This window comes from Megascapheus bottae, chromosome 17 (assembly GCF_031878675.1).
Source record: "Megascapheus bottae isolate mThoBot1 chromosome 17, mThoBot2.hap1, whole genome shotgun sequence".
NCBI lineage: Eukaryota > Metazoa > Chordata > Mammalia > Rodentia > Geomyidae > Megascapheus > Megascapheus bottae.
The window spans coordinates 10343066-10351480 of NC_143525.1; the positions used below are offsets into that span (position 1 = coordinate 10343066).

Below are 8415 nucleotides of genomic sequence, written 5' to 3' on the forward strand. Positions count from 1 at the left end.
CACTTCCGATTTTCTTTTGGTGGGGAGGGTGCCAGTCCCAGGGCTTGAACTCGTGGCCGGGCACTGTTCCTGAGTTCCTTTTGCTCAAGGCTAATGCTCTACCACTTGAGCCACAGTGTAACTTCTGGCTTTTTCTATGGTTAATTAAAAAGAAGGGCATCATAGACTTTCCAGGCTAGCTTCGAACCAAGTTCCTCAGATCTCAGCCTCGAGTAGCTAGGCTTGAGCCACTGGCACCTGGCTTAGGGTAACATCTTGTTTGCCATCCAGGCATGTGCATGTGCCACAGGCCACCTACTCTTGTCCCTAGGGTCACAGAGATGTGTGTAGCTTCCTTGTGTAGAACAGGTATCTTAAAAACTTTCTTCACAGTTGACTTGGCCCACTGATCTTTCCAATTTTAGTCTCCTGTGTAGTTTAGGGGTGACAGCCAACTACTGCTGTGCCCAGTTACAGATAGAGAAGAGATTTCACAAACTTTTCTGCCTGGGCTTACTTAATCCTCTTGATTTCAGCCTTCCAAGTAGCTAGGATTATAGGCATGAGACAACCACTCCTGGCTTAGTTTATTTTTTTTATTTTTATTACAACTTTAAAGATTTTTTCATCCTACAAAATTAGAAATGCATAACAGGACAAAGGAAAATATTTCCCCAAATGCCTCTAATCAAAGAAATTCCTCTTTTCAGTTTGGTTACCTTACATATTTTTGGTCATAATAATGAAAAGCTAAGGAATACAATAAACCTATATGTTTTCTTTATATATACATATATCTATGCAGATATATACAGATATACACTCTTTAACTTCCTTGGAAGTTATTTGTCTGAGTTCAAAGGGAGAGTCATAAACTTCCCACTGTATTATTTCTTCTTATCTCATTCAGCACAACCTTTAGATTATTATGCAATTAAAACAGAGGCAGTGAGTAGTCTCTAAGCAATGTTATGCCTTCTCTCCACTCCCAGAGACAAGAGATGTTTCTCTGAGCTGCTCACAAAAAAAAAAAAAAAATCCTTTCAGGAAATGGGAAGGTGGCTAGTGGTAGAAAGCTTGCCTAGCATGCATGAAGCCCTGGGTTTAATTCCTCAGTACCACATGAATAAAACAATAAAATCATATTAAAAATATCTTTCCACTTGCACCCACTCTACTGTTCAATGTCTCTTGTCAGTGACTCTGTCATTGTTGCAAACCCAAAAATTCTATGGCTTATGCTGTATGGTGACCTACATCTGCAGAGGCATAAATGACACTGTAGTTGCTATACCCAGCACCAGATCTGAATGGGTTGTGATTTGTGGCCTCCTCTGTTGTTCAGCTGCATGGTCATCATCAGATCCTCTCCTTATAGCTTCTGACAGCCTCTTCTGCAGAACTCAGCCCGTCAAATAACTGTTTCATTTTCTCTGAGTGTCAGGCCTGGTAAAGCTGGATACTATGCTCTGGAGACATTTTCACTTGACATTTCTGCTGCCCAAAGTTCCTTCCCCAAGTCCTGGTGGGAGTGGAATTCCCACCACAGTGGGGAGAGCCCTGAGCTGAGCCAGGAGAAGAGAGACAGCAGATGTTTTTCCCTCTACAATGTCCCTCGTGGGATATTGGAAGGCTCACAAGCTTGGTGAGAACTCAGACCTGGCTTGCCAGTCTTGGATCTGCTCCCTACTTGTCATTTGAACCTCAGTTTCCTTATCCATAGATTTTAGGATGATAGCTGGAACTTTGCAGGTGGCTATGCTTCCTTCACCAGGGCACTAGCAAAGGCTGTCTCCCCTCCCTTCCCATTGTCTCCCACCAGACAAAAAAGGGATAAGGTGTATGTAGGGGGAGGGGTGTCTGTGAACTACACATGGCAGCCATTTCCTCCTGGCCTTCCTGTCCCATGGCACCCAGTGGGAGAAAAGCACGGGTCTGTCTTAAGAGCAGAACCCTGGAGAGACAAAGCTTCATTACATGGGACTTCCAAGGAGCCACAGCGTGGGACAACACCATGTGTTTTTACAGGAAATGGTCAGGGCTGCTGAAAGATGACACTTCAGCTTTGTTTGTTTGTTTGTTTGTTTGTTCTTTTAAGTTTTTTTCTCTCCTCTCAGCTTCACGTGACATATTGGTCCACACTGATGTCATTTCAACCAGAGCCTGTGGTAGCTCCTGTAGCTTCTCTTGCTGCAATTATTCGATATCCTAAAAGCTCCAGACACACAACTTGGAGACAATAATAGCAAATAGACTACTTGATCCCTCACAGGCACACCTGGGAAGCATAAATGGAGTTTTCTCATTGAGAGGACACATTTCCATTGTGGGGGAGCAGGATGTAAATTAAGATAGCCAATATGGAAAGAGGAGTTCTTTCATAACTAGAAACATAACTACCCCTGTCCAGGCTGGCTTCAAACCAGAAACCTCAGATCTCAGCCTCTGAGTAGATAGGATTATAGATGTGAGCCACCTGCACCCAGCTGTGTGTGTGTGTGTGTGTGTGTGTGTGTGTGTGTGTGTGTGTGTGTGTGTAGTCATGGGGCTTGAACTCTGGGCCTGGGTGTTGTCCCTGAGCTCTTCAGCTCAAGGCTACTGACCTATCGCTCAACCACCACCCCACTTCCCATTTTCTAGTGATTAATTTGAGATAAGAGTCTCACATTCATTAGTGCCTGGGCTGGCTTTGAACCTCAACCCTCAGATCTCACCCTCCTGAGTAGCTAGGATTACAGTCATGAACCACCACACACCCAGTCTGCCTACATATTTTTGCAGCAGATAAATATGATAGGGTAATAGGTGGGAAACTTTTAAGCCTAAATGAACTTCATATTAGGATGTTTTTTCCCCCATGGGAATAGAATGAGGAAATGAGTTCAAAGAGTAATGTGTGTTTTTTATACATCCAGAGCTAGTGGTGGAAGGATCATGAGTTTGAGGGCAGCCAGGAATGTACTACAAAATTCTGTTACAAATAAAGTAAAACAACAACAGTGGGGCTTGTCCACTTATTTTTAAGTAGATAACTGTGATTTCCTCCACTTGCTATTTAACTGACATAATGAAAAATAAAATAAGGATACAGCTTTACTTTTCAATACTAATGTGTATAGTACATGGAAACAATGGTAAGTTACTTCAACATATGAGAATTTTCTTACATAAAGGGAGAAGATGCAATCAAAAAATCTAACATATATTAAGAAGATAGAGGGAAGGGAGTGGGTAAGGGATGATTGGGTGAGAGAATGTGGAGAGGAGTGACAGTACTCAACATGCATTGTGCTCATAAACTACTTTTGAAATGGCAACTCCTTTGTATAACTAAGTAAAGAAAAGACTTTTAAAGAGAAAATGAATAGGATATCCTCCTATGATTCTTTTATGGTTTGCAGGAGCCAGAGACTCTGAATATCACGGCTAGTTGACTGTGGCCTCTCCTCATGTCCTCCTTTAACTTCTCTTTCACTTCAGTTTTCTATGCTGACCACCACCCTGTAGCTCAAGAATAGCCGGGGATCATTATTAGCTGAGAAGACGCACTGTGACGCACTTTGTGGTCAATCTCGATCTACAAAGATTAGAAATAACAAGAGCATTGTGGGATTTCTTTTTTTCCAGGCATGATTTCAAGATAAGGTTAGGGTTCAAAATGTTACCCAGAAGGTTGGTCAGGAACAAGAGTAGAGGCAGCGGAAAAAAGGAAGTTAAGGCCTAAGGTCCAAGTGACCTACAGCTCCTGTGTCTGTCCCCGACCCCTGTTCCTGCTGCCCAGGACTTATAGAGGAATATTCTCTTTTCCCCAGGGTCACCAGGAGCAAGATTCTCTGTTGTCCTTCAAGGATAGCGACACAGGCGTCACCCTACATGGTTCAGGCCCAGGATGGACCTGTGCATCTGACAGTGGTCAGGGCTATGCCACCAAGTCATGGAAGGAAGGTTGCCTGAAGGCAGAGGTCAGAGCTGAGGTGACCAATTGCCCCACTGCAGTGCCCCAAGAAACAGGAAGCTAAGAGGTCACCGGAAGCAGAAGCTGCAAGTGAGTGGCAGATTTGGTCAGCTGTGCTGTAGAAGTCAGCTGGACCGAAGCAAGGAGAAATTGTACAGCCTCATGTCTTGGTCATGTGCAGTGTCGCACCTGCAGTATTTTACAGGCATATATGCTCCTTGTGTGACCACTGAAGTTTTGTATTCACATGACCTCTCTCATGAATAAGAAGTTTTATTTTCAAATAACACATTAAAAATAATCATAAACAGTGTTACCATGAGTAATGTTACAGACATTCCCTGACTGTAGTAGATAACTCTTTGAATGCCTGCTTAGGCCCTGATTTTGACAATTTGCCCTCAACACTGGGCCAATGTCCAAGCCTTAGGCTGCATCCTAGCTCCTCAAAGCACAACCCACAGACCAGCAGCAATGGAATGCCTTGGAAACTCATAAGACACACAGATCCCAGGCCAAGCATTGTGGTTCATGCCTATAATCCCAACGGTTTGGGAGGTGCAAATAGGAGGATCACAGCCTGAGTCTGACCAGAACAAAAAAATATATAAGAGCCTATCGGGAAAACAAGTTAAAAGCAAAAGGGACTGGGAAGGAGTATGGCTCAAGTGGTAAAGTACCTATCTAGCAACCAGGAAGCTCTGAGTTTAATCCCCAATACTTACAAAGAAAGGGGAGAAAGATAGAGGGAAAGAAGGAAGGAAGGGAGGGAGGGACGGAGGGAAGGAGGGAGGAAGGGAGGGAGGGAAGGGGAGAAACAAGTAGAAAAGAAAGAAGCAGCCTGGGATTCTGCCCAAGTGTCAGATCTCTGCACTCCAGAGTTAACAACAGCCCTAGGTGAGCTGGATTCACGCTAGTTTCAGCACTGAAAACATAACAAACCCAGCCTGGTGGTATAATCCATTGAATGAGCAGTGAACACTTGATAAAAATTGTACAATCAAAATCTTTTCTGTAACTATTGAGAAAAAAGTGTGCTTAGGGAAAGGAGATTGCGTTGATGGCATGGTCCAGACTAGAGGGAAGAGTACTGTTGTAGTCTTTGCTGTGGTTCTTTCCTAGAATACTTTAGAGATATATATATGTAATATATAATAAAATATGCAAAATATTATCTATGTATATATACTATATATTATACATTTATGATTTATGTATAATGCATTATATTGCATACATTGTGGTATATGCTACATAATATAATGTGTAATATTGTATAATATAGGATATATTAATATATACAATATGTAATATATTATATAGACAATATATTATATGTGATGATAGCATTATATATTATATAATGCATTATATGATAGTAATATATTATATAATATATTACATAATAATGTATAATACATAATACACATAGCAATATATAATGTATAGTACATAATAATATTGTATATATAACATATAATAGGTAATATATTATATATAATACATGCTACTATTCAAACCTCCAAACAGGTATAAGTATTGGGCACTAGTGGTTCACAGCAACTACTTCTCAGGAGATCTGAGGATCACAGATCAAAGCCAGCCCAGATAGGACAGTCTGTGAGACTCTTATCTCCAGTCACAGAGAAAGCCACAGTGGATCTGTGTCTTTTTTTTTTTTTGACTTTTCAAGATTTTAATGTACAGTTCCAATCTATGTCTGGTTCATTTTAGCTCCTTCACTGCCAAGCCAGGAGGCAGGGACTGCCTCAGCGTCTCGGCCTTCTCCTTGTCTGAGATAACCAGGGTGTGCAGGTATCTGCTGCAGCGGACCTTGAACTTCACGTTGTCTTTGTTTTTCTTGATCTTGACAGACTTGGCATCCTTCTGCCTGGCCGTGAGCAGAAAATCGTTGATCTCCTCGATTTTGTGAGGCATGGCGATGGGCGGCCTGGGCCTGAACCCGGCTGAGGATTGCCCTGGATTCTGGAGCTGGGTCTTAAGTGGGAGAGTGCTAGCCTTGAGCAAAGGGAGCTCAGGGACAGTGCCTGGGCCCAGAGTTCAAGCCCCAGGAACAGCAAAACATACAAAATAGGTACCAAGTGCATAAGGGTACAGGTGTAGACTAGTGGACAAGAATTGAGACTCCAGAAATAAACTCCTATGTTTGCAGTCTGTTGATTTTTGGTGGAAAACACTATTGCAGAGACAACTGGCCACAGTGAGAATGAAGTTGAATCACTCCCTCCTACCATACACAAAAACCAGCCAAAAAGGACCAGCAGCCTAAACAGAAGAGCTAAAGCCATAAAACACATAAAATAAGCATAGCAGTAAATTCTGATGGACACTAGAAAGAAGACCATTATGTTTTCCTCCACTCGACTTTGTTTACAATCACCACACATATTTAGAACTCTTGGTATTTCAGTGTTTAAACATGCAAATGAAGGCATACTAAGCAGACTTTTCGAAGCAGAAAGGATGTTATGTAGCTTTATTTTTATTTCTGTCATATTCTGGTATGCACATTTTGTTCCCCAGGAAGTGAAGGAAAAAAAAAGAATATATACTTGCATTTTTTTCTCCTTCTGGAAAAAAGTCAATCAGATCGCTTCCTCTTATTTCATAAAGAACATTAGAAATCAAAGGAAACAAAGAATGGGGAAGTTCAATCTCATTTCTCCACAAACAAGGAAACCAAAATGAAGCCCAGAGAGGTTAGCTATGCGTTGCTAAAAGCCATACAGTTGGAAGAATGTGGCCCGGAACTCTGACACCTAGGTCGAGCTTTTCCCACCCCAGTTGGGTATGGCTTTTAGAGAGGATACAAGCATTTCACTTGATAGCAGCAAACCTCGCTGGACTCTCTGGAGGATTCATCTAGGCTTTGCTCTAAATTTGAGGATTTATCAAACATGGGCCCAAGCTTCCTACAGAAATCCTCCACTAAAAGAGACTGACATGCAGGCACTACATTGAAATAAGTCCAGAGTAATAAGTAAATAAATGCCCAGTGGTTGGTTCTGAATCAATGCAGGTAAAAATCTGTCCAATAGACACTTGTAGTATGCCTTTCTCTAATAACTTTGTGGTTGTATTTTTTGGTTGATTTTTTTTTAACTCGGACTTCACTCAAACTATACCACCAAACAATCCCTTCAGCTCTCTTTTGTACTGACTATTTTTGAGATATGATCTGATTCTTTCCTGGGCACACTCCTAGACCTTGATCCACCTATTTTAGGCTTCCCATCTTAGTGTGGTGAAACATACTTGCAATCAGTTTCTTTGGTTGAGTTGGTGTCTCACAGATTTTCCTGCTCAGGCTGGTCTTAAATGGCAGTTTTCTTGCTCTGGCCTCCTGAGTAGTTAGTTGCACAGGTATCAGGACCAGGATCCCAGCCGGCTGTGTGACTTTTGAATCTTTTTGTTGCAAATGAAACTGAAAGAACATGACCATCTTCTTAGAGAAAATCAAGAAGTATTTAAGTCAGTGGAAGAGATTTGGTCGGTTCTTACCATCGCTCCACATTCTCATCTCCACCATTACAAATGAGCACTGTGAACATTTCCTATGTCACTAACATGAACCTGTGAAATGATTATAAGTCAATATAGTACAAAATCCAGATTTTGCTTTTCCCAATTACTAGCAGCTATTCTTATTGGTTCCTTTAAATCCTTCCAATGACATTCCGTGTCCACAAGCATTTATTTATTTATTTATACAGATGTCGATACAGATATCCGTGTGCTCTGACACTATGGTAAACCTGAAGATCTTTTATTAATCATACTTAGAATGCAACCTTATTCTTTCGTTGCTTAAATAATTGATTTAAACTTTAACCATCCCTATTAGAAGATACTTTTCAAACTTTGGATTTACTCTACAAATCCATACACATATCTGTAGCATATGTTCTTAGAAGTGGGACTTCTAGGACAAAAAATATGAATTCATAATTTTTGTCTAGATTTTAAATGTCCCTTTAAAGGTACCTGTCCTTGGATGAATTTTCTCTAGGAATTTTTGGTCCTTCCCAACCAAGCTGCTCTCAATTCTGTTGGGAATATATAAGGAGTATTTGCATATTTGCTCACCTTTGGCTGACATTATTTGTTACCAAATTTGGGGGGATTGGAGAATGCAGTAGATGGTTTGAGTTATCATTTTCTTGCATGCTTCAGTATATTTCAAATATGTCACTTTCCTCTTATAAAATGTTCATAGTCTTTGCCGACTTCCCCACTGGGTTATCGTCCTTTTGCTTTTTGAAGTGATTCTTCCTTTTTTGTTTTTTTGGGGTTGTTGCTGTTGTTTCTTGTCTTTCTCTTTTCTCCCAGCTCCAAGTCCTGGGCCTGATCTTTGTGCTCAAGGTTAGTACTCTATCATTTTAGCCACAGCGTCACGTCTGGCTCTTTGTGGTTAACTGGAGATAAGAGTCTCACAGCCTTTTCTGCCTGATCTGGCTCGG

General features: G+C 41.2%; 1 pseudogene; it reads right to left on the reverse strand.

Annotated features, from left to right (window-relative positions):
* Positions 1-5603: 5603 nt before the first annotated feature.
* Positions 5604-5872, reverse strand: LOC150050951 (large ribosomal subunit protein eL38 pseudogene; annotated as a pseudogene).
* Between the last annotated feature and the right edge of the window lie 2543 nt (positions 5873-8415).